Raw genomic sequence first — 7,500 nt, forward strand, 5'->3', positions numbered from 1 at the left:
GTGTACCAGATTGCATGACCAGATATTTCGGGAATTCATAGGTGGGAATTCAAGTAGTTGCTTATAGGACAATCTTCCAACAAATGCATGATGTTAGGTTGGGGTTCGACATCTAGTGGATTCGTTTGTTCACGGTCGACTTACAGCGGTACACGTTGTGTCTTAAAGAGTCCTTGTAGCTTGCTACGACTCGGGGACGCTTCGTATGTCACGTGCACTGCCTTGCACTTGATGGCTTTTGTAAATCGTGCCCGTGCGATCCTGTCCACGAAAATATCGAACGGAAATCTTTCTCATGAGTTTGTTCTGGATTGTTTCATAAGCCTCACCCGTTGTTTTGTATTAATACGGTAATTCAGTTGCCTCGATGTCAAGGGGTGATTTCAGGTCTTTCCTAATTTGTGTTCTCATATTTTTATGTGAGCGCTAATTCTTTTGTTCAATCAGTTGTCTTATCAATTCTTGTCAACCGGAGTCATCGTATTCTTTCCAACCGGTGTGATTCTCTAGTGAATTCTATCCTCTCCATTTTTTTGCAGATCATTCTCTCATCTTATTCCGGAGTTCATCTCATCCGTCCCAAGTTGTCTTTGTTTTCCCCCGCCCTCCCGCCCTTTTCTTCAGTGATTGGATTTCATCCAACTGCATTTCATTTCAGTGATGCTTCCGCTATCTCTTCTTTCTTTCGTAACCGGTGATTCATCGTGAAGATTCTCAGGAGCTTCGTGTCATATTTGTTCAATCTTGTCATCTTTTCCGGTGAATTTTATTCAGTTGTCCGTGTTCATCATATCCTTTTCATCCTTGTAATTCTTTCATAGGTTGGAAATTTTTATTAGTCTATCTTCTTGTTGTCGTTTCTCTCTATTCTATCCGGAGCGTTGAAGTTATCTCAGAATTCTTGTTCCCAATTCTTTAATTATTTCAAGGTGCTCAACCTCGTCTAGTTCTCTTCATAACGGTGCAATATCCCTCTTTCTAGCAATCTTTTCAACGGTGATTTTCTTTGAGTGGGCCCATAACCCACAGGTTCGTCCCAGGATCTTACCTGGCTCTTTAATCTTTTCCGGAGATCCTTAATTCTTTTCAACTATGACGTAAGTATGATTTTCATCAGTATTATTACTTCTTCCAGATCTATTTGAGTTAATTCTCATATTTGGCTCAACCTTTCATTCTTCATTATTCCGGAGTGTCTCAGTATTCTTGGTGTTGTTTCTCGTCATCATTCTTAGTTTGCAAATCTCAAGGAGTGTTTCTCTCGAATCTTGGTCCATTCTCTTGAAGATATCATCTCAGCTTGTGTTATCCTCTCAATTGTTTCCATTCAGGAGTAATTCCTTTCTTGCTATCCGGTGCATTTCTGAGTTGTTTTCATTCTCGATCCTCCGAAGGCCATCATCCAGAAGATTCTTCGTTCTAAGCTTTCAGCTTTCATCCTCAATTCTTCTCAATTGTTGTCTCTTCGTTCGTCTCTCGATTATCCGGTGCCGTGTTTAAGTTTTCTTCTCTTAGGTGGTTCATGATCTCTTCGTTATCTTGCATCTCCATTAATTCGTGGTGTTCCCATTCAATTGTGAATTCTTACCGGTGCTTCCTTCAATTATGCCTCAAGTGGTGCTTATCTCTCTGTCTCTTCAAGATTCTTTCAACAAGAATAAGTCGTATGCTAAATCCGTTGCTTGTCATCAAAACTTGATGAGGGATAAGCATAATATAGTTCTTGTTCTTGTTCATAGTAATCTGAATTCTTCTTCCGGAGTGGCTCATTGTATCAATTCTTTTCTCAAGTGCGTTTATTTCTTTTCCGGAGTTCCAAGTTCTTTTAGTATCTCTTTGTGAAGCTTCATCTAAATCTTCGCAAGGTCTTAATCGTATTCTTTTCTACCTTTATATCTTTGCATCATTCATTTGTATACGGAGGTCCTTCTTGGTGGTTCATCAAGGTTTCAAACTATTCTCATGTGTTCTTCAAGATTCTTGTTGGAGAACCTCAAGTATCAGTTCTCTTGCATCTATAAGTGCATTTGTTCTTCCTTTATCATTTGAGGTGGTATTATAACCTTCTTGTTAGTGTAGGAGACTCGAAGAGTTTTCCTTTCAAGAATGAGATAATTAAATCCATCGATTCTATGATCATGAGATATTTGTAACCCATGATTTCTTCTTTGAGCTATCTTGGTTTGGATTTCACCTAAAGCTTTTCCTATGGATTGTGCTATCATGGTGCTTGTCTTTAATCTCAGTTCTCAATTTATCCTCTCGTTGTAAGAAGTTTTCATCTCCTTGCTTTAATCAGTCCTTGTTTCTGTTAGTGGCTGGTTGTCACTTCATTAGTTTGAAAAGGTTTCCATAAGCCCACTACTATCTTGTTCTTTTCGTTGTTGTTTTTCCAACAACTTCGTTCAATTCTTCTCGCAAGGATGCTTGCTAAGTTCATCAGAGTTAGTAGTTGTCATTCTTTCTTCATTCTCTTCTTCCTTATAAGCTAGTTCCTATTCTTTTGTTCCGGAGGCTTTGTGATGTTGCTCTTTTGGGTCTATCTTGTTGTTCTATCAAGATCATGGTCTTCCCTTGCTCTATTTAGTTGTTCGTTAGGAATATTGTCTATTTCTTTCATATTATCGAAATTTTTGTCCCATTTTCCTACCGAAGTGCTGCCGAAATTTTCCGTGAATTCTTGCTTCCTTCTCATATCAGTCCTCATCTCATTGCAACTTTCAAAGATCGTCCGTTTCACTTCCTTGTCAGGAAGTGACGAAACTTTTCCCTCTTGCTTTCTCATCCTCTCCCCCTTTCATTCTTGGATCTCGGGGCGAGATCCTCTTGTAGTGTAGGAGAGTTGTGACAGCCCGATGCCGACGTTCCAGAAGCTTCCCCTTTTTTCTCCGTTTTCATCATGTGACTTGATTAATCTGTCGCATCGTCATCGCATCATGCGCATCATCAACATTGCATCGGCATCCCGTTGCCGCCCGTTTTCAAAGCTTGCATCCGTTAGTAGTTGCCGGTCCTCGTCGTTGTCCGGTCTGAGTCCAACCGCACACGCACGCGTCCGCGGCACCGTCGAAACCCTGTTTTTAAAGTGCGTTTAAAACTTTCTCTGATCGAGGTGAAACTTGGGAAGCGGTCGCGATTAGTTATAGGCAGAATGCCTGTCGAATTTCGTCGCGATCGGAGACCGTCTGGTACCCGAACCGTCGCCCGTAGCAGCACCGTATTCAGGATACCGTCGGACGTCTGTCAGTGTTTTTAAATTCGTGCCGCGCCGCCCGCTCTCCCCCTCGTCTCCGGTAAACCCCTCTACACGGCCGCGTACCCTTACCCGCGTTCGGAATCGTCCGAATCCGACCCCGCGGTTGGATCCGGAGCGCGATTCCGGTTAACCGAGCCCCCATTTGTCTATAAATACCCCCCCATGCAATTTAGACAGCCTTCCTCAAATCCCTCCTCGTTTTCCGTGCCCCACATAAACCTAACCCTAGCCGCCCCACAGCCTCTCTCTGTCCCGCAACCGCCGTCGGCCCGCGAGGCCCGTAGCAGGCCCGCACCGGGCCCGGATCCGGCCGCCGCCCAGCCGCCGCCTCCCGTGCGCCCGAGGTGCCGTGCTCCTCCCGCCGTCGCCCTGTGCAGCAGCCCCGCCGTCGTGCACCATGCCTCGCCGCCGCCTCTCGCCGGCACCGGCGGCACCCCGCGCCACCACCCGGTGCCTCGCCGGCCCTGCCTGCTCTATGGTTCCGACCAGGAGCCCCATGGCAGCCCCGAGCTCCTTGGGGAGCTAACCCTGCCGCCGCCTCCGGCCTCCACCGCCGCCGCGCAAGGTCGCGCCGCCTTGGCCTCCCCGAGGTTGTCTCCTGCCAGCCCGCGCCGCCGCCTTCGTCCTCTGTGCAGGTCCGACGAGCCGCCGCGGCCAGCCCCTCGCCGACGCAGCCCGTGATCTCCCTCCCGCGCCAGATCCGATCGGGAGTTGGCTCGCCCCGGTGACCCACAGGTGGGCCCCGACGGCCCAGCTCCCCCCTGGCCGGTTCGCCCTCGCCCTGGCCGCGTGGGCCAGCTTGCCTCCCGGCCCAGTCCGCTGCCGCACTGCCTGCTCAAGAGCCCACCGCCTCGGCCTGCCACCGCCCCTCCCAGGCCGGCCCAACCGAGGTGAGCACCTCCTTCCCTCGCCCACAGCGCATTTTAATGTGTTGCGCTTAACCTGTTCGTCCCGATAGAATTTTTTAGGCTTTTCGGAATTTTAAATTCCAGAAAATTATCCGTATATTAGATCGCGCGTAGTTTAAAATCCGTGTGTCAGATCGGGGCGAGTAATATATGCTTCTCGTGTAACTTTTCGCGTAGGATCCGATTTTACAACTTGCACTTTTATTTGACGTAGTTTAACGTGCCAAATGCCTAGTTTTACGTGTTGTCCTGGTAGGTTTGTTGCCCGTATTTATTTCCACGCGTGTTTGAATTGCCCGTATACCGTAGATTAAATGCCCATGTTTTTAGGGATCTTTTTGCATGTATTTTAGAGCGGTCATTTGTTTTTTTGCGTGTAAGGATTGCCGGTAGTTGTTTTCCCCGTATATAGGTTATTCTCCCGCATTATTGGGTGGCTTTATTTTGCGTTGCAAACCCCACATATTTTATATGTTTTCGGGGTAGAAAAATCCCATGGATTTTTCTGTGCAATTAGTTTTAGCTTTTGAGGAAGTTAGTTCGCGAGATATTTTGCCGTGATGCCCTTTTGTTTAATTCGTAGGATTTAATCTGTGCGTCGTTTGACGGAGTTGTCAACTAGAGAGTTGATCTCGGATGTTTTGTTTAGCCTCTGGTATTTTTGGTTGCAATAGAAATGCATGTTTAGATGTTGTTTGCTTGCTCTGAAGTTGCTAGAAGTAGTGCTGTTTAGAGGAGCTGAAATATTTCTAAGTCTGGAATCTGATATTATTTTGTTGCTGTCTTGTCTTGCTTGCATCTTGAGATCTGTAGCTCTTCTGGGGTTGGTCCAATGGAGTTAGGTGTACCCCTTATGTTTCTATAGCATGCTGTTAAGTTTCATGTCATTTGGAGACCTGTAGCTTAGGGTTTTGCTGCTGTCAATATAGCTTCAGGCTGAAAACTGCACTTTCAGGAGGTGTTATTTTCACTAAGTCTGAAATAGTGCGTGAGATGCCATTTTGTGTCTTCTTTTCCTAGTGCTCCTTGCTGCCATGTTAGTTGTTGTTAGTAGTTTGTAGTAGTGCTTCTTTCCCTCTTCCGTGCCATGCCTTGCTTGAGTTTATCGGAGTTGGGTAGCCGAAGTTGTGAGGCGTAGAAAGTGATATGTGGCTGTTTTTGGCAGTTTGTAGTGTTTTCTTGTTTTGCTCGTAGTTTTTGAACCGTAGCTCCGATTTGATCGTGTCGTACATGTAACTTGCTTAGAATCTCGTGTAGTTTCATTTTCTCTTGCTGTTTGTATGTGTTTAAGTGCTCGTAGCCGCCGTTGCATGCATATTGCATTCATGCCATCATATCTTGCGGTGCTTGTAACTTTTGATCCGTAGCTCCGTTGGAGATGTTCTTTATGTCTAGATTTCTTGCCTTGACGCGTAGAATCACGTGAACCTATTTGTTCTGCTGTTTAACAACCAATTAAATGTGTTAATTCAGATCTGGACAGAATTGTAAATTAACATGTGAGGTCGTCTCGGAGATGCTATATGACATTTCCGACCTCATTTAAAATGTCTAGATAGGTAGTTTTACTTCCGCTTCACCTCCAGCATGTTTAACCACATTTAATATTACCGTGTATTTAATCGGGATAGAACTAAATAAATGAACGTGGAATTTCGTCAATATGCAACTCGTTGCATATTGAACTTCACTTAATGTGTAGTTTTGATTGTGTGGAATTGTCATGCCGTGACTTGCATGTATTCAGTAGCTCATGCATCATATGTGTTGTGCATCGTGTGGTGAATTCCGTGTGCTGATGCTTGTTTTCGTTTTCCCCCATCTCGATAGAGTTCCGCAGCGTGTCGGATGTGAGGACCCGTTCGACTACGTCGGTTCGTCTGCTTCACGGAGGCATTCTTCTTCCAAGCGGGATCTCAGGCAAGATGATCATTTCCCCAGATACCATTACTATCATTGCCATGCTAGTTTTACCGTTTCTATCATTTATGTCTCGTTGCCTACCACATGTTAAATATCAGCCTCTCACCAATGCCATGAAACCTTCAACCTGTTCAACCTAGCAAACCACTGATTGGCCATGTTACTGCTTGCTTAACCCTGTTGATAGCGTTGCTAGTTGCAGGTGTAGTTGCTTCCATGTGAAAGCATGCGTTCCTTGTCATATCACCATATTAAATGCTATTTAATTTAATGCACCTATATACTTGGTAAAAGGTGGAAGGCTCGGCCTTTCTAGCCTGGTGTTTTGTTCCACCTTTGCCTCCTTAGTTTTGGCTATCAGTGTTAAGTTCCATAATTGAGCGCTCCTAACACGATCGGGGTTGTTATGGGGACCCCCCTTGATAATTCGTTTTAGATTAAAGCTGGTCTGGCAAGGCCCAACTTTGGTTCTACTTTTGCCCAACATAATAATGCTGTTAAATTGAAATTGCATAGGGAGTTAGCGCTACCCGAGGAGTAATTTTACATAAACAGGGGGGGCCAGTGCTGATGGTGTTGGTCCCAAACGGTCTGCCTGCGGGGCCACCGCGAGGAAACTCGAGGTTTGGCACCTGTAGCTAGTTCCATCCGTCGTGTCCTGAGAACGAGATAAGCGGCTCCTATCGGGTACGTTGACACGTCGGGCGGCCTTGCTGGATTAGTTTTACCTTTGACGAGATATCTTGTGCATCGGGATTCCGGTGATGCTTTGGGTAATCTCAGAGTTGAGATTTTCCACTAGGGAATCCGACGAGATCGCGAGCTTCGGGATTGAGGATTTCTATGCGGCTTGTGGTAATTTGTGATGGACTAGTTGGAGCACCCCTGCAGGGTTAAATCTTTCGGAAAGCCGTGCCCGCGGTTATGTGGAAACGTGGATACTTTGTTTAACACTGGTTCTAGATAACTTGAAGTTAACTTAATTCAAACTTGCCAACTGTGTGCGTAACCGTGATTGTCTCTTTCGTGAGTTCCTTCTCCGATCGAGGACACGGTGGGGTTATGTCTGACGTAGGTAGGTGTTCAGGATCATTCATTTGATCATCTGTAGTTCACGTCCGCTATGCGTAGATCTTCCCCCTATACTTCTCGTACTCGTAAGTTTAGCCACCAAATATGTGCTTAGCCGCTGCTGCAACCTCACCACTTAACCATGCCTCACCCATTAAGCTTTGCTAGTCTTGATACCTTTGGAAATGAGATTGTTGAGTCCCCTGTGGCTCACAGATTACTACAACTTCAGTTGCAGGTACAGGTAGAGGTTACTTGACGCGAGCGCGTTGATTGTTCATTTGGAGTTGCCTCTTCTTCTTCTTCTCCTTCATCGATCTAGGATGGGTTCCAGGCCGGCAG

At 45.8% G+C, this 7,500-nt stretch overlaps 1 pseudogene; it reads left to right on the forward strand.

Annotated features, from left to right (window-relative positions):
* Positions 1 to 3,937, forward strand: part of LOC123405334 — a 5,670-nt pseudogene extending 1,733 nt beyond the window's left edge.
* Positions 3,938 to 7,500: the final 3,563 nt, after the last annotated feature.

The sequence above is a fragment of the Hordeum vulgare genome, chromosome 6H (genome assembly GCF_904849725.1).
Source record: "Hordeum vulgare subsp. vulgare chromosome 6H, MorexV3_pseudomolecules_assembly, whole genome shotgun sequence".
NCBI classification, from domain to species: Eukaryota; Viridiplantae; Streptophyta; class Magnoliopsida; order Poales; family Poaceae; genus Hordeum; species Hordeum vulgare.